Source organism: Microtus pennsylvanicus, chromosome 15 (assembly GCF_037038515.1).
Source record: "Microtus pennsylvanicus isolate mMicPen1 chromosome 15, mMicPen1.hap1, whole genome shotgun sequence".
NCBI lineage: Eukaryota > Metazoa > Chordata > Mammalia > Rodentia > Cricetidae > Microtus > Microtus pennsylvanicus.
The window spans coordinates 3,800,373-3,817,978 of NC_134593.1; the positions used below are offsets into that span (position 1 = coordinate 3,800,373).

At 46.5% G+C, this 17,606-nt stretch overlaps 1 protein-coding gene and 1 non-coding gene across 10 annotated transcripts in view; one reads left to right on the plus strand and one right to left on the minus strand.

Annotated features, from left to right (window-relative positions):
• Positions 1-6,272: 6,272 nt before the first annotated feature.
• Kat6b (lysine acetyltransferase 6B) overlaps positions 6,273-17,606 on the plus strand; it is a 192,554-nt gene continuing 181,220 nt past the window's right edge. For 2 of the 9 annotated variants that reach the window (XM_075949868.1, XM_075949875.1), the window contains exon 1: positions 6,273-6,587. The gene's annotated coding sequence lies outside the window, so the exon portion shown is untranslated. The other 7 variants (XM_075949867.1, XM_075949871.1, XM_075949869.1 and 4 more) reach the window with 6 other exon arrangements.
• LOC142836215 (U6 spliceosomal RNA) lies at positions 12,234-12,342 on the minus strand. Its single transcript, XR_012908016.1, has one exon. It is a non-coding gene; the product is annotated as a U6 spliceosomal RNA (small nuclear RNA).

Consider the following 17,606-nt stretch of genomic DNA (forward strand, 5'->3'; position numbering starts at 1 on the left):
CTGGCCAGCCAGGTTTCCTGTTTGCGCCTGTGCTGCCTCTGCCCCGCCTGGTGAATAGCTATAGGGCATTGCTTACTCCATCTTGGGCGTGGTAATTTCCCACCTGCCTGGGGGGTATTTCATTGTGCACCAGCTAGGTATTTAAGGTTTTTCATAAATTTGAATAAACGGCTTTCGGCTGATCTCCTTTCGAATGACCCAGGTCTCTTGGGTGTTCTTTCAATCTCCAGGCCCTTGCCTGGCGCATATGGTAAGGTGGCGTGCAAACTGTACCAAGAGTAAGGCAGGCGCAGGAGTTACACATGGCTTGCCTGGGCTGTATGAAACCCTGTCTCAAAAGCAAACATTTGACAGTTCTTCAGCTCATAGCTGTCTCAGAAAGACAAAGTTAGCAGTGAGAAGGCTGAAGCTCCCAGCTTTTCACCTGGCACACTGCCCTTGAGAGCCCTGGGTGTGCTGTACAAAGCATCAAGGAGGGTTGAAAGTGTTGTTTAAACTAAAGCCACACTACATCTTTGTATTCCTTCTGCAAGAGTAACAGAGGTCTAGGGTCACCATCCTCGGAGTGACCCTTCTGCTCTGAGCCAGACTGGTTGGCCTGCCAGCTAGAACCCGTGCCAGAAGCAAGCCTATCAGTTTGTAGAACCTTTGGCCTTGCTGCCTTCCCTGTTTCCTCTTGCAGGCCTTTGCTTGGTGAAGAATCCTGGGAAGGAAGGCTGATTGTTGCCTGGGAGGGTGAGCAAGAGGTTCCAGCAAAAACTGCTTTACTTGAGTTTTGTGTGCCTGACAGCCGCCCTTTAGCTAGGTGAATTCTTTCAGTAAGGGTCTCATTCACATGCTGCCAAGACATCCACCACCTATTCTTGAATTCACACAAAAATTAAAAGAAAACAACAGTCCTGCTAATTTAGCAACTTGGGAGATTCAGCTGGAGCTCTTTGGGCAGCAGAAAAGCGGCCTTCAGCCTTCAGGCCTCAGGGAGGTCTCCCAGGAGTTATTTTGTATCCTGCTGCTCAAGGCCTCATTGTGACAGCTGAGTGACTTAGCTGGCACTGTGGGATAGAGAACAATAAAGGCACAGAGCATGGGCTGCTTGGTAGCTGGGGATGGCAATGGATGGCAGGGGAGGGTTCATGGCAGGCAAGTTACTTTGCTTATGACTCGGAGGAGCCCCTACTTCAGGAGCTGCCACTTGCCCAGGGTACAGCAGTCCTGTCATTGCTCACGCCACCCTCTATGTGAAATAATTGTTATATTAATTAAGCACAAGGCTTTTGTTGGCCAAAGAAAGTAGTACAAAGATAGTGGCCAAAGAAAGTCCTTGCAATTGGTGTATGCGCATGCATTTGTGTGTCTGTCTGTCTCCAGGCCTGGCCATGGCCTGGCCTATGAGAGTTCTCTTCTTGGTCACTGCAGTAACACCTTCTTTTTCATCCAGCGTCAGGACTCCTTCCCTTTCTCCTTAGTGTCACCTCACCCTCCCTGGCCTCCCATGTTTGTGTTTTCCTGGTGCCAGCTTCCTCTTCCACTGATGGATGGGATAGCGTGTGAGATCATATATCTGTCAATAATGCTGCTCTAGCAATGTGGGCCTGGACTCCGAAACATCTAGGGAAGGCCACCTTATGGAGGAATGGCTTCAGGCCTGGTTGAGTTCAGCCTCTAGGGTGGGGGTGGGGTGGGGAGCAAGCAGAATGTACTGTTGAAGAGCCTGCCTGGAAATACTGACCTCCCACCAAGTACTCAGCACCTCAGGGTCAGAGTTTCCTTGTCTGTAAAACAGGGGCTAATAGCAGTATTTAAACTAGATTGTTGTGAGGATCAAACAAGCCAATTCAGGGAAATCACTTAGCTTTGTAAGTACTCTGTGAGTGTTAGCTATTATTAACAACATTGTTACACCAGACACTTTAAAACCATGTTCAGCAAATGTGCTCCTGGAGTCCACTTCAGCAGCCCAAGTTCTCACACTGTTTATCCTCCGAGGTTTTGAGTGGAGCCACAGAATTGCACAACACCATGCCAACGTCATTCCCCTAACTCCTTTAATTGACAAGAATAAATTGTGCTTCTCTTAGCCATCGTGTAAATCAGTTCCTAGGTCATTAGCCGTTTCTTAGAGCTCCAAGACTAGACCGAGAAGCTGCCAAAAGAGTTTTGAACAGATCAAAGCAGAATTTCTTTCCCTTTCCCTTGAGATGCAGTCCTATTCCCAAGCAACATCCACATTTCCAAAAGCTCCATTTACAATGATGAGAAAACAAATTATTTTGAAGTTAGTAAGCTAGTTTCTGTAATAGTTCATTTTGTGGTGCTACGAAAAAATGCCCAGGATTAAACTGAATGTATTGGCATACCTAGAAGGCTGAGGCTGGTTTGAGATTAGCCTGGGATTTGTAGGAAGAACATCTGTCAAAACAAAAATAAAATCTGGTACTATACTTCATAAGGACCAAAAATTTAAGTCTTTTGGTTTCTAGGTGATGGAAAGTCTGAGATCAAGATGACATTGAATGCAGCTTCCTAACATGGCAGATGGCAGGAGGATAAAAAGGTATCTTTAAGAAAAGTATTTGTGGCCAGGCTGTGGTGGCACACACCTTTAATCCCAGCACTCAGAGGCAGAGGTAAATCTCTGTGATTTGGGGGGGCCAGCCTGGTCTACAGAGGGAGTTCCAGGACAGGCTCCAAAAGCTATACAAAACCCTGTATCAAAACAAAACAACCCCCCCCAAAAAAAAAGAAAAAGTGAAAAAAGTATTCGTGACCTAGGAGATGGTACACACCTTTAATTCCAGCACTTGGGGAAAGGAAGGTGGATGTCTGTGAGCTTGAGGACAGCCTGGTTTACAAAGTGGGTTTCAGGATATCCAGGATTCTGCTACACAGAGAAACCCTGTATCCAAAAAAGTGTTTGTTTTGGAAGGCCTTGCATTTAGGGGTATGTTTTAACAATCCTACCTGCTATATTAAACTTCATTATCTGTTTAGTTTGATGCAGCAAAGTTTATTCTCCTCTTAGCAGGTCAGAGCTGTGGACCCAACTTGTGGCTCACCTTGTAGAACCCATGGCTTCTGAGGTGTTATATGGAGAATGACTCTAGTTCTTTCTTTTTTGTATGATTCTATGTGTGATATCAGTGTGGTACACACGTGTGATGTATGCAGATATGTGGTTGCAGTACCCGTATGTGTCCTTGGAGGCCAGAGGAGGATGCTGAGTGGTTTTTCTATCACTCTTACTGGACCAGCTAGGCTGGTGGTCAGCAAGCCCAGGGATCCCATCATCATGGGCTGGGCATGGACAAGTAAGTTCAGGGTCCTTTACCTGCTGCTTCCTCATCCAGTTCCCTCCACTTCAGGGTGCCTATGGACAGTGGTACTTCTCTTCTAGCTGTCTGACTGGACTCAGAGCAAGTAAACAAATCCCAAAGATAAAAAAACCTTGTGGTTCCTTTAGGCTCCTCCCCTACCTACTCTGCATTTTCTTGTTAAGGCTCAAGGACAAATGGGTTACACTGTGGGGTCGTCCCAGTCCTAATTCTGGCTAAGACATTCATGGAATAATTTCTGTTGAGGGGGAAAAATTCAGCCTATGCTAGCAGTTCTCAAAGACCTGAAAATTTCAAGACAAGCCTTGAGCTAACACTGTAAATTTGGGAGCCCATTCCAGAGCTACTAAATCAGAACTTGGTTGTGCCAAGGATGCTATCTGGGAGGCAGCCCAGATCATTCAGATTCTGCTGATCTGTAGACTGCACTGAATAGCACAAATAGCTGTCAATAGATCTGGCAGAGGGTAGCTGTTTTAGGCTGATGGGGGACAGGTGAGATAAGTTGCTTGGTTCATAATCTTGAAGCCTTGTGCCTTGCAGAATTTATACTACGCTTGTTTTTCAATTCTAGCTCTTCCTAGGTTAACTTCTTAATTGAGCTATTTCACTCAGCAGAAACTTGAGATACCACAGATAAGAAAGAGGTTTAAGAGTAAGCATTAAGTATCTCTGGCTGTGTCTTGTTATCCTCTCAGTCCCACTTATCTGAAGAGGCAGATTTGTCAAAGGACAAGTAACCCTCCAGGGGAGTATCAGCAGGAAAGCTGTGTTCCCTTTCCCTGCCACACCCGTTGGTGAGTTTTTTAGGAACAAAAATTAAAATATACTTGTTTTCCTGAGTTTGCTAGCTTCTGAAGCAGCACAAATCTCCGCAAACGTTGACCTGTTTTTCACCCTGTCTCTCTTGTTCTTGGAGTGACTGAGGCTTGAATTCAAGCACATTCTCTATTGATGAGGGCCCCAGCCCATTTTCTTCTTTCTTTCTTTTTTGATTTGTTTTTTGTTTTGAGGCAGGGTTTCTTGTATAGCCTTGGCTGTCCTGGCACTTGCAGAGATCTTCCTGCCTCTGCCTCCCCCAGCCCATTTCTTTAAGAGTCTGTTTACTGTGATGCTCTGAAAATGTTGTGTACAGTGAGCCCAAGGCCCTGCATTCCATCCCAGCACTGTGATAGCTCTCAGACTTAGGGCTTCTCTTTGGGTGACAGCGGGAATGGCTCAGATGTGAACTTTTCCTGGTTTTAGTTTCATCTTTGAACATACTTGGTTTGAGCACAGAGATTCGGAATTTTAAACCTTGTTTTAAAGACACGGTTTATTTTATTGCTTCAGATAAAATGCAGTCAGAGAGGATGGGTGTGGTGGTTCACTATCTGTAATTCTACCACTTGGGAGACGGGGTTTGAGGACTGCTGCTGTGAGCTTGAGGCCAACTGTTCTACAGAGCAAGACCTTGTCCTGTCTCAAAAAGTAAATAAATGTCATCCCAAAGGACCAAGATATAAGTTTTTTTTTTAAAGTGCATCTGGACAGACGATTAGAAAAACAACAAAGCAAAACAGAAAGACTAAAGACTCTACCAGCATCCTTAAAATTTACTTTGTAACTTCTTGGAGAATAAAATTCCCAACAGTTGTATTATTTAAAAAAAAAAGCACACCTGATAAATGCTTTCATTTTGAAATAATCTAAATGAACTAGACTGAGTTATGAACTAATGGCTTGTAAAAAAAACTTTCCTTGAGCAAATTATTGAAGATCCTCAATGAAACAGACAAGGAGCAACTAAAAAACCCAAACAGGGGTTTGCTTTATCAGTAATGTAACTCAAAAATAGCCAAGCCAATCAGGGGCTGAACTTACTTTGTGTTTTGTTCCCTGGGCTGAGCCTGAGAGCACCCAGATTTAATTTAAAGAGGTTTATGTTTTAAAAACTAACAACCAAGTAATAAAACACCTATAAAAGAAGTTTATAATGGAACTGGTGACAGTTCTGAGTGTAGTGTTACAACTCTTCTCCCCCTCTCCTCCCTTTTTTTCTTTTATTCAACTCTGTGCCCTTTGTCTTGCTTTTTTCTCACCTTGCTGGTGAGAAGCACAGAAGCAGGGGAAGCTCACCCACCAGAGCAGCCTTTGTGCATTAAGACCTGCTTGTGACAGGGCTGCCTGCCACGTCTGAGTTAAGAACCGAGATAAGAAGTACCTATGGAGTTAGTTCTTCAGCATTTTCTAATTGGGAGTTGAAGGCACTGCTGCTGTAGTTGTCAGTGGCATCAAGATGTGAGTCAGTCAGGGCAGAGAAACTGGAATTCCTACTCCTTGACATCATCACCATGGTCCCCAAGAACATACTGATTCAAGGACAGAACTTCAGGCAACAGGTGGTTTTTCCAACTAGGCCACCACGTGGGAAACTTGACTTTCTCAGGGCTATAGGTTCCAGTTTCCCCCAGTGGCCTGGGAACGGGAACAGTGTTCAAGCTCTGTAGGAACCTTTTCTCAAGCCTACCTTTCTTATACTCTCAAGTATCCCTTGCCAGCATCCCAGCCAACTCTGGGAAGAGCCAGGGACGTTTTCTTCAGAGTTCGAGGGCGCTGACGGCATGTGGGCAGTTTTAGAGTAGTCTTGTTTGGGCGGTCAGAGGATCCCCCAGCCTCCCTCGTTTGGGCCTCAGGAACTCCGGGGGCCCAGGGGAAGCCTGGAAAACCGAACTAACCCATCAGCCTTCCTTGCAGCGCAGGGTAGAGACGGGGGGAAGGCCCCCCCCCCAGCGATCTCCCCCCCACCCAGCCCAACCCCCTGCCCCTCTGCTATCCAGCTGCACAGTTCAGGAAGCACCCAGAACGCAGTTCCGAGCTCGCCAGCCCCTCTCAGGCCGGGAGAGGGCATCCTGAGGGGCAGCTTCCCTCTCCAGCCGGAGCCTGACATCCCCACTCCCACCCGAGGATGCCTGTCCGCAGTCGCTGAATGTCACTGCTCCCTCTTCCTCCCGATCAGGGTAGACACAGCTCCTGAGGCATCCCCACCCCAAAACTGCCGCGGTCGCCCGAGGGTACGAAGCCCTGGAGAAGGACGAAGTTTGGGGCCCTCGGCGGCGGGAGGGGGGCGCGTTTGAGAAGACCGCACCTCAGTCCCAGACCTGGCGGACACACTCCCCGCCCCAAAACGGCCCAGGCGTCCCCATCCTCTCGAGGACACCGGCATCCCCGCCCTCCCCCGAGGGCGGTGAGCGGAGCCCCCCGGGGCGGAGGCAGGTACCCCTGGGGCGGAGACTGGGGCGGGCGGGGTCCGGGCTGCGCCCCCGGCCGGGCCAAGCGGGCTAGCGGGCGGCGCGGGGGGAGCGGGGCTGGGCGGCGCTGCCTCGGGCTCTGTGCGCCGCAGCCCGGAGCCGAGGAGGAGGAGGCGGAGAAGGAGGCGGCGGCGGTGGGTCCCGGGCGGGGGGAGCGCGGCGCTGCGGACCCGGGCGGCTGGCAAAGGACGAGGCGGAGGCTGAGGAAGGCAGCGGGGAGACCCGGGCTGCAGCAACAAAGGGCAGCAAGCGATTGGCCGGTCTGCGGGCGAGGTTAGCCGGGGACCAGGGTGGCCAGAGGCAGCGGCGAATGGTGCACGTGCTTGCAGACACGGGCGAATGCGGAGCCGGGGGTGCACGCCCGGCGGGTAGGGGGCTTGCACCCCTCCGCCTGGGATGGCGAGGAGGCTGCAGCGAGATCGTTCCGCCTGCACCCGGCCTGGGGCTGGCATGGTAGGGGGTATGTGTGGGGGGTAGGATGCGAGCCAGGGGGCGGGCGAGTAGTCGCCCGGGACCGGACAGGAGAGAGGGTGGAGGAGGGGGCGGGATGGAACGCTCCGGGCGGCGCGCCCGTCCGCGCGTTCCTCCGCGGGAGCTGGCGACTGAGAACCTCGAATTTTAACTTCGCGTGCCCGCCCGCGCGCGCCCGCCTGCGCCCACCCCTAAATCCTGCGGCCGCCGCCAGCGATCAGCTCTCACACAAACTTTAGCTGCGGGCTAGGGGCTTTGGGGTTGAGTGGGGGAGGGGGAGAGGAAAAAAAGGCTTCTGATTGGCGTCGTCCACAGCCAATAAGGCCAAGCGCCTCTGCTGCGCCGAGATCCAATCCATTTCTAGAGGGAGAGGGGGCGGGCAGGTGGAAGTAGAGGTGGCGCGGTGTCTGCGAGCGAGAAAAAGGGCTGGACCAATAGGTGCCCGGAAGAGGCGGGCCCCGCGGTCTGTTGATTGGTACTGGCAGCCGACCCTCCCCCGGGGTGGTGCCGGAGGTGTTGGGGGGGGTGATGGGTCGAGAGGTGTGTCTATGTGGAGGCGAGATGACCGGCAGGAACTTGCCCCAATGGGGGGCAGAGTGCTTAGTGAGCGGGTGACGGACAGACCTGTAGGCCAACGGTTGGCCTTAAGTGTTCGCGGTCCCGTCCAATGGAACGGCGCCGGGGCGGGGCCGCGGCTCGGGTTTAATGAGACTCCATTGGGCTGTAATCAGTGTCATGTCGGATTCATGTCAACGACAACAACAGGGGGACACAAAATGGCGGCGGCTTAGCTCCTACCCCTGGCGGCGGCGGCAGCGGTGGCGGGGTCGACGGCACCTCCTCCAGGCGGCAGCCGCGGCTTCTTTCTCAGGCAGCGGCAGCGCCCCCGGCAGGCGCGGTGGTGGTGGCGCGTGGCCAGGTCTGTCACCCACCCCGCACGTTCCCAGGGGGAGGAGACTGGGCGGGCGGGGACCGACGGGAGGGGGTGCCGGGAGCCCTCGACGCCCCTCCCACAGGCCTCTGCGCGAGGGTCACCGCGGGGCCGCTTGGGGTCAGGCTGCCCCTGAGCGTGACGGTAGGGGGCGGGGGGTGAAAATAGGCTCCGCCCCTGGCCGAGCCTCCGGGGCAAGGGGCGGGGCTCACTAGTGGAGGGCGGGGCAAGGCCGAGTGGGGCGGGGCTGAGGTATGGGAAGGAGGGGGCTGGGAGGGGATTTCTGTGCGTGAGGTAACTGGTAGGCTCCGGAGAGGGGTCAGACGAGGGCCTAGGCAGGATTGGAGAATGGAAGACGGGCTGGGAAACGAGGTGTGGAAGCCGGCCGAGTAGGGAGGGCCGAGATTTTGGTGTGGGAAGGGGACCTAGGGTTGTGTGAAGGGCTGGTGCTGTGCTGCAGACTGGCGACTTTGCAGTTAATTGGGAACACGCTAAGGATGAGTTTGGGTGTGGTAGATGTGGAGTTGAGAGAGCATGTTGAGTGGGTGGTGGACTGGGGGCCGGGCTTGCCTCATGAGGCAGGTACGATTGCTGTGATCGGAAAGAAGAATTAGGCTGAATCCTCACGTTGGGATAGGCTAGAGGTTTGCTGGCTCGTAATGAAACATTACGAAAACAGAAGGATGGGATAGTTAAGTTTGGCAGGCTTTCTCAAAGATGATGTTAAGGTAGCAGGAAAGACTAATGGGGAGGGTATGGGAGAGAGATTGCTTTTAATTTGCAAAGCTATGTTAGTAGAAGATCATCTTATCGGGACAGGTAATTCAGAGGATTGGGGAAGGTCTGCGACTGTGAAGAAAGTGGGCAGGACTGGGTAAGAGGTCTGGGTGGGTGTGATTTCATGGACTGAGCCAAGGAAGGTGTTGGAAACTCTCATTTGATAGGCTAGGGTTGTGTGGAGTAAACTTGAGCCAAGTCTTGAAGGTGCGGCAGGAACTGGAAAAGCACAGAGTGTCCTAGGAAGAGACCTGGAGGCTTGCTACCTTGGGCAAGGACATTTGGTATTTTTGAATTTGGTAGCACTTTGGTTTGGGCAGGGTTCAGGGAGTGATGGGAGCTGGCAGGGTAAATGCAGAAGGGCAGATTCATGACCTTCTATTCTCCATGGAGGAGTTGAATACCTGCAGTTGGGAAGAGTGTTGTCATGGGAGAGCAGTAGAGGTTATAAAGGGGCAGTGGTAAAGAATTAAAGACGTGAGCCAAGTACACCGGGAATTCAAGGTAGAGAGAGTTTACATGCAGAACTGTATGGCCAAGAGGGAGACAGCGAATGGAACTTAGTTGTGCTGGCATAGTGTTAGCTTTTTGTATTCTAATAAAGAGTGTACACACACACACACACATAAAAGTATGCATACACATTCTGTGCATGTGGTACATACACAAGTGTGCTCATGTTCAGAGGACAGGGCAGGACATAGAGTGTCTTCTATCCCGCACTATCCCTTCCTCTAGCTCTTGTCTCCATGGAGGTTCTCTTTGAACTAAAAGCTGGCCATTTTTGCTAGGCTGGCTGATCTGCCAGTGAGCCTCTTGAGGCTACCTGTCTCCACCTTCCATTGCTGGGATGACAGGCAATCTAAACCATGGGTTGAACTCAACAAATTGTATTTTTAGAAAGTACGTCCTTCCTCTCATGCTAGTATATCCTAAACTTTCTGATGTAACTCTGGAATAAAACATTTGATTGCTTCTTATTATAAATTAATTACACATGGACCACAATGAATTTGAGTTGTTTTTAAGAAGGAATGGGTAAGGTACCTGTAACCTCTAGGCCAGCTTTGGCTTTTGAGGCAAGCCTGGGTAGGTAAGACCTTGTGTTTAAATGAGCAAATCAATAAATAAGGAAGGAAAGTTTTAACTTAAAGGAGGAATTTAGATGACATGACCAGCTGAACTTTTGACTTTTGGCTACATTTGGGTCTCTGGGTAGATGTTTAGTGACTATATTTTGTTTTCTGGGCTAATGGACTACTTGTGAGCACAGGTGTCAGAGGTAAGACATGTGAATAGAAAGTAAATAGGGTGGGTGGAGCAAGTTTGACAAGTTATTATATTTGTTTTTGTTTTTACATACTAACCCCAGTTCTCCCTTTCCCCTTTTTCCGCTCCCCTTACTTGGGGTTTGAGACAAGGTATCTCTATGTAATAGCTCTGGTTGTCACGGAACTCGATTTGTAGACCAGGCTGGTCTCGAATTCACAGAGATTCACCTGCCTCTGCCTCCTGAGTGCTGGGATTAAAGGTATGCACCATGCTGCCCAGCTTAGCTTTTAAAATTTTAGCGAGTCTAAATTTTGAGTAGTAAGCAGATTGAACAGCTTTTCATGTACTAGTATTGGACTTTCCCCATTTGGAAAGTTCCCACTCCATCCCTTCTTTGGAACTGAGTCTTTTATTATTACTTAGAAGTTATTTCTTTAGATGTTGTTCTTTGACAATTTGTTTACATTTATTTATTTTGTTTGTGTGCATATGAGGTGTATGCATGCATGTGGGTTCATGCACCATGGTTCATGAGTGTGGAGGTCAGAGAACAACTTGTGGGAGTCAGTTCTCCTTCCACAATACAATATAGTCCCTGGGGTGGAGCTCAAGTCAGGCTTAGCAGGTTTCATGGCAAGTACCATTATTCTTTGCCACTACATTGACCTGGAAGTTCTTTATTTATGGTGAATACAAGTCCTTTTTCCTGTGTGTATGTCACAAATACCTTTTCAATGTATGACTTTCCTTTTTACTCTCTTTATGATGTCTTTCAATGAACTGAAGTTCTTAATTTTAATGGAGTCAGACTTATTGGTCCTGTCTTTATGGGTAGTGCTTTTGTGTCTTATTTTAAAGAATATTTCCTACTCACCCTGAGGTCACAAGTTGTTTTTCTGTGGAGTGCTAGCTCCTGAAATCTTTACTGACTTTCTAAGATGTGTAACTGTGGAAAACACTCTTTGACCCCAGCTTACCACTGCAAATTTATGCTTGCTTTTCTTCACGTTTTTCTGTTCCCTATCTTGAATTTTTGCACATCTGCAGCTACAGCTAAGGGCCAGGTGCTGCCTTCTCTAGTCTCTTAGGAAAGATGGTCATGTAGACAGAAGTGCAGCCAGATTAGATTTTACAGGCCTCCAGTTGACTGTATTACCCTTTTCCCTTTTATGAGCTAGTGTTTTATTGTGCTCCTGCTATGGGTTTGCTACTGTCCACGCTTCTTTCGTATCTCTTATCTCAGTGATTCCTCTTAATAGTTCTGTAAAACAGGCTTGTAGTCTCATTTTTACACGTGAGAACCCGAGACATAAATTGATTTACTAACATCCCCAATATTCCCACAGTTTAGGTAGCTAGCAAAGTGGAAACTGGTCTGCAAACTTTCATATACTTCTTTGTTTTTTTTTTTTTTTAACTTCTTTGTTTCATTTTTTGAGAAAGTTTCTCTGTGTAGTCCTGATTGTCCTGGAACTCACTCAGTAGATCAGGCTGACCTTGAACTCAGATCTGCCTGTTTGTGCTCTGAGTGTTGGGACTAAAGGTGTGTATCACCACGTCCCACTTCTAATATTAAGTCACACCAACTTGTGGAATAAGATTTCTGAAGCCTCTTTTTAAAAACTTTTTTTTTTTTTTTTTGGTTTTTCGAGACAGGGTTTCGCTGTAGTTTTGGAGCCTGTCCTGGAACTAGCTCTTGTAGACCAGGCTCGCCTCAAACTCATAAAAATCTGCCTGTCTCTGCCTCCCAAGTGCTGGGATTAAAGGCATGTGCCACTACCGCTCAGCTTGAAAACTTTATAACCAAAGAGAATTTCCTCCTTTCCTTGCTATGTATTTAATTTTGGTTTGGGTGGTGGTGAGCGTCTGTCTCAGAGCCACTTCCAAGCTAGGTAAGTATTCTATCACTGAGTTACACCCTCAGTCCCAGCCAACTTAGAGGAATGACTAGACCATCATGCCTGGCTCCCAGCTTCCACCCTCCTAGTGTACCATGTCCTAACTAAGGCACATAATATGAACGTGAAGTGCAACTTTGAGTTAGAGACTGGTTCCAGCTTCAGAACCTGAGGCAGGAGGATCCGAGTATGTTTTCTGTGGGCATATACCGCCACTTTCAAGAGTTGATTTATAGTTCTCTTGACATTTGTTTTCTGTTTTATTTATTTAATTTTTTTCCCATGAATTTGCATGTCATCCTTGTGCAGGGGCCATGATAATCTTCTCTGTATCGTTCCAATTTTAGTATATGTGCTGCTGAAGCGAGCACTATTTAATTTTTTGAGACATGGTCTCACCGTGTACCCTTCACTGGCCTGTAATTCACAGAGATCTATCTGCTTCTGCTGTCAGAAGGTATATCTGTGTTACTGTGGCCAGGTATTTATTTTACTTCTAAAAATTTTATTTTTATAAATTTTTATTTTTTTCTGCAATACACGCTTTTAATTCTAGCACTTGGGAGGCAGAGGCAGGAGGATCTCAGTGAGTTCTAGGCCAGCATGGTCTACAAATTGAGTTCCAGGACAGCCAGGACTGTTATGCAGAGAAACCCTGTCTTTAAAACCAAAAAGAAAGAGAGAGAGAGAGAGAGAGAGAGAGAGAGAGAGAGAGAGAGAGAGAGAGAGAGAGAGAAATCTGTGCTGGACATGCTTGTGGGAATCTATTATCTCCTTCCATCATGTGGGTTCTGGGGATCGAATTGAGGTGACAAACTTCCTGAGCTGTTTTACAGGCCCAAGTTTTTGTGTTTTAAAGGGATTCTCATTTGTTATCTAGGTATATGGAGTGTCTGTCCTAAAGGACTAGCCCAGGGTCCTGGAGTGACTTGTCTCTCCATGTGTGTTTGCGGATGTGTGGGTGCACAAGTGTTTTCAGAAGGCCTGGAGTTGACAGAGGGTATGGTTATCTATATCACCCTCTACCTTGTATATACCGAGACTTGGTTTCTTGATTGAATGCAGAGAGCTCACTGACAATGGCTAGTCTGGCCAGCGGGACCACTGCTCCCATCTGTCTTTTATGTGGATTCTGGGGCTTGGGACAAGTGCTAGACCTGTTCTCCTCAGCCTTAAGAATCACCTTTTAAAATTCGGATTACTTCTTTTTTTTAGAGAGAGGACTCATGTATCTCAGGCTGGTCTTGAACTGATTCTCCTGGGATTTACAGTCTTGCATAACACCCAGCAAATTGTTTCTTAATACATTGTTCTTTGTCATTAAAAACTGAATAAAGCTGACTTGCAATTAGAGAGAAACTTAGGATTGAGTAGAAAAATGTAAATTTTAGAAAGAGTCGAAATGTAGTTGATTATTTTTTAAGTGGGATACTTAGTTATCATAATTAGTAATCAGTGCTGGCTTCAAAGGCCTGCGACTTGCGATGACTTTTCATCTTGCTTCAAATCCTCCCTTTTACAAGGGATCGGATTTCCTGTGTGTTCCTAACAGTGTGATTAAAGTTTTGAGACTGGAACTGTTGAGCACTTAAATGCAAGAATGACTGTGCAGACCTAATTCATGGCTTCAACCAGGATATTTGGGACCTGTCCCTACTAATTTATGATGATAATGTTGAAACCAATCTTTGCGAGGGATTATGGAAGCCATAATAGTTTATTGATGGTTCAGTTATTGTTTGTTGAAGCAGATTTACACAATTATAGTTTAATGACATAACAAGGGTATTGTCAACTAGGAGAGCATGACATGAAAACTTAAACTTAACAATTCATATGATATGTATTAGTTGAAATGATAATTTTCATGGTGATTTAGCCTCTTAGAAATCCTTGGAAACATTATTAGCTCATGAAATTATGAATTATGAATTTGAATTATGAAATTGAAAACTATGTTAATGAGTAGTAGGAAAGAACTTAGTATTTCTTTAAAAAGATTGGGGATTAGAAATTCAGTCAGCTAGCATGAATCAAATGCCTGCTTTTGGACTTGCTGTTGCCTGAGACTCATAAATTGAAACTAAACCCATGTTTGAAAGGATGGAACAGTGTGTGTTTTGGTTTCTTCGTCATGCCATCATTGTAGTGGCCGATGTTACCAGAATGATTCAGACATTTAACATATTTTTTTCTATGTGTGTGTGTGTGTTGTCCCTGCATAGTGCACTTTGCTTTTGGTGTCATGTGTTCCTACTGAAAAGATTTTGCAGCCTAATAAACCTCTCGGCCGATACAATAGTCCAAATCAGACCAAATCAAACCGAATTAGAAAAAGCCCAAGTTTAATGGATTAGCGCTCCCTGGTGACCTTCCAGTACTCCAGGGATGGAGACTGGGAAGGAAGACTGGAAAACCATGTGTTTGGTGTTGGGGGAGCAGTTTAAATACCCTGTAGGAATGGTCTTGAGCATCTCTGAGGAGGAGCCACCGTTTGACAGGCTTTCTTGGAAGTGGAGTCTGGACTGAGGCATCTCCCAGGGGAGGAGGCTTGGAATGGAACTTTCCACCCGAACATTCCAGACTCCTTGGATAAAGCGATGCCAGGGCTTCACCCCAACCCAAACACCTACCTTACCTATTTGATAGGTCACATTCAGATGCCAGTGCTACATTTAGTCACAGCTAACATTTTCCTCTTGTTCTCTCTCCCTCCCTCTCTGTCTCTCTCTCTCTCTCTCTCTCTCTGTCTCTCCCTCTCTCTCTCTCTCTGTCTCTCCCTCTCTGTCTCTCTCTCTCTCTCTCTCTCTGTCTCTCTCTCTCATTCCTGCCCCCACCCTCTCACTCAGTTTGTTTTGTTTTTGCTGTATAGCTCAACTGGGCTCAACTTGAGATCTTGACTGCCTACAGTTCCTTACATAGTTCACGCTGGTCTTGAACTTGAGATGCTCCTCTTGTCTCAGCCTCCCAAATGCTGGGGTCATAGGCGTTAGCCACCACACTGTGAATTCACGGCCAGCCTGGGCTTTATAATGAGTTAGTTCCTCGACAGTCTAGAATATAGTGTCAGGCCATGTCTCAAAAAACCAAATCAACCAAACAAATCTCAAACAGGCATTGGTCCTGTTTTGATTAGTTATAGCCCAGAAAGCAGAGCATGTGGAGATGAATCAAGCATGAGTCTTGGTCCTGTGGTAGTTTGAGAATGGATTCCATAGGCTCATATGTTTGAATATATGATTCCCATTTGGTGGAACTGTTTGGGAAAGATTAGGAGGTGTGGCCTTATTGGATGCAGTGTGTCACTGGGGGGCAGGCTTAAGGTTCAGAAGCCCACCTATTGTTAGCTCTCTTTGCCCACTGTTTGCTGATAAGGATGTAAGCTTTTGGCTACTGCTCCATTGCCGTGCTCTCCACCATGATGGTCATGGACTCTAACCCTCTAGAATCATGTGTTGCAAATCAAATGTCCCTCCCTGCCTCCCTCCCTCCCTGCCTCCCAGTTATCAAGTAAAAATTACAATAATCTTTATCATAACTAAGGAAAACTATAACTATAGCTAACTATTCTTAACTCCATCAAAGACTCCAGAAAGATACAATACTACCTAAGCAAACAAGAAAAAAGCAACTTTTAAAACTCTAGAAATGACAGAGACATCTCGCTGCCTGGACAGTCACCCAAAGTTCCTCTGTACCGTTCAGGCCCATGGTATCCAGCAGACATTTCCATAAAGCAGGAAAATTCAAAGTCAGTTCAGTCACTATCTGTTGTGTCCTGCAGAATGTCTCACAGACTCTTTCATGAATCAGGAACCCCGAAAGATCATCTCACCTTAGGCAAGTTCAGTAGTTCTCTCTCTGCGGGTTCTCTGTGTCCAGTTTATGCAATAGTCCAGGCAAGAGCAGTTTCTTGCCCAAATGGCTATCAAACTCCATAAGGATCCTCTTCGATGCCCATCTTCCTCTTGAAGTAGATTGGTGCTGCCAGGAGCAGAGTGTCTCATTGTCATGAAAAGTCCTAAGTTATTAAAACATTTAAAATGCCATATTCTATAATCTTTGAAAAATATGAAGAATGCCTATCTAAAATATATCTACGCACATCTAGAAAATATTATTGTGGTAATAAATATTTTATTTTTTATTTTATTTTGGTCTTTTGAGGCAGAATTTCTCTGTATGTAGCCCTGGCTATCTGGAACTCCTCACTGTGGCCTCAGACTCACAGATATCTGCCTGCCTGCTTCTGCCTCCCAAGTGCTGGAATTAAAGGTATCCACCACTACCACCTAACTAATATGAATGTGATATTTGACCCTTTTGTCAATTTTTTTTACAGTATAGTATGTTTCATTGTTCATCCATATTGTAGTAGTATATATCAATCTATAATTTTTCTTTTTTGTAGTTGAATAATCATGGAACTATTTTACCATATTTTGTCTGTTTTGCTATAAGTGGATGTTTGGGCTCTTTTTACCTTTGGGTATTGTGAACAATGCTGTTAAGAACATGTTTTTGTTTGTATTTGTTAGAGAAGCTGTTCTCGGTTTTTTCAGGGATCTAGCATGAAGAGTTCTGTGGGATCATGGTAATCCTATCTTTAGCTTTTTGAGGCCTTCCCAAGCTGTACTTTGTTACTTCGTAGTTGATTCTGGCATGTTCTGTTCTGATTCTCCTTTGCCTTTCCCGTGGCACCTGCCAGGAGACTGGGTGAGGGCAGGATGTTGTGTCACTAAGTATTCATCGACTAGTTTCATGGCCTCATCTCCCAGTTATTTTTTCAGGGAAATAGATGTATTCAGGCCTTGGCAGTGCCAGGCATTTCCGTGGATGGTTGTAAACCAGGGCTACTGTTTGAAGCCATTGTGCTACTTGGGTTGTGGTGGTAATGGAGGAAAGCAGTCAAGGGCTCCTCCATCAGCAACTTGTGCTGTGCTGTGGAAAGACAGTGCTAGCATTTGATGATGCTCACTCAGTTCATACAATAACAACAACAACAACAAAAAATCCTGGATTTATAAAAGAGAACTAAAAATACCACGTCAGACCAGGATGATAAAAGAATAAACTGTTACTAATCTTTTGCGTTTCTACCACTGTTTTTGGCACATCTGTGATCTCATGACTTGAATATTGTAACACTAATTTTAAAACAACCCAGGCTTTCCTGCTGGCTTAGAGGAGGTCACTCGTGATACTTCTGATAGGGATATTTGGACTTAGCTTATACTGCTTCTCACATTTCTGAATAGTGTTGATCTTTATGTAATGCCAGTGAGACTTAAAGCTCAGTGTTGGACCGAGCGTTTCCTTAGATCTGTGCAGAATAGCTTGTAGTGAACGCTGAAAGTAGGGTTCTAAGGCTGCAAAATGCAACCATATCGTTTGCTGATAGTTTTTAAACTAAAGATTAAAATGTTTCACAACCACAGAAAATAGAAGAATTTACTTTAATGTGGCACGAATCTTCTGAATTAATTTGGGATTACTTACTACCTTTTGGCAGCCTTTTACTTTAACTTTTAAGATTTTAATAGAAAAAAAAGGAAAGAGAATAATGATTTTAGGGTTTTAGTTGTGACCGAATGTCCTATCCACATCTAACAAATCCTAGGAATCTGCAAAAGAG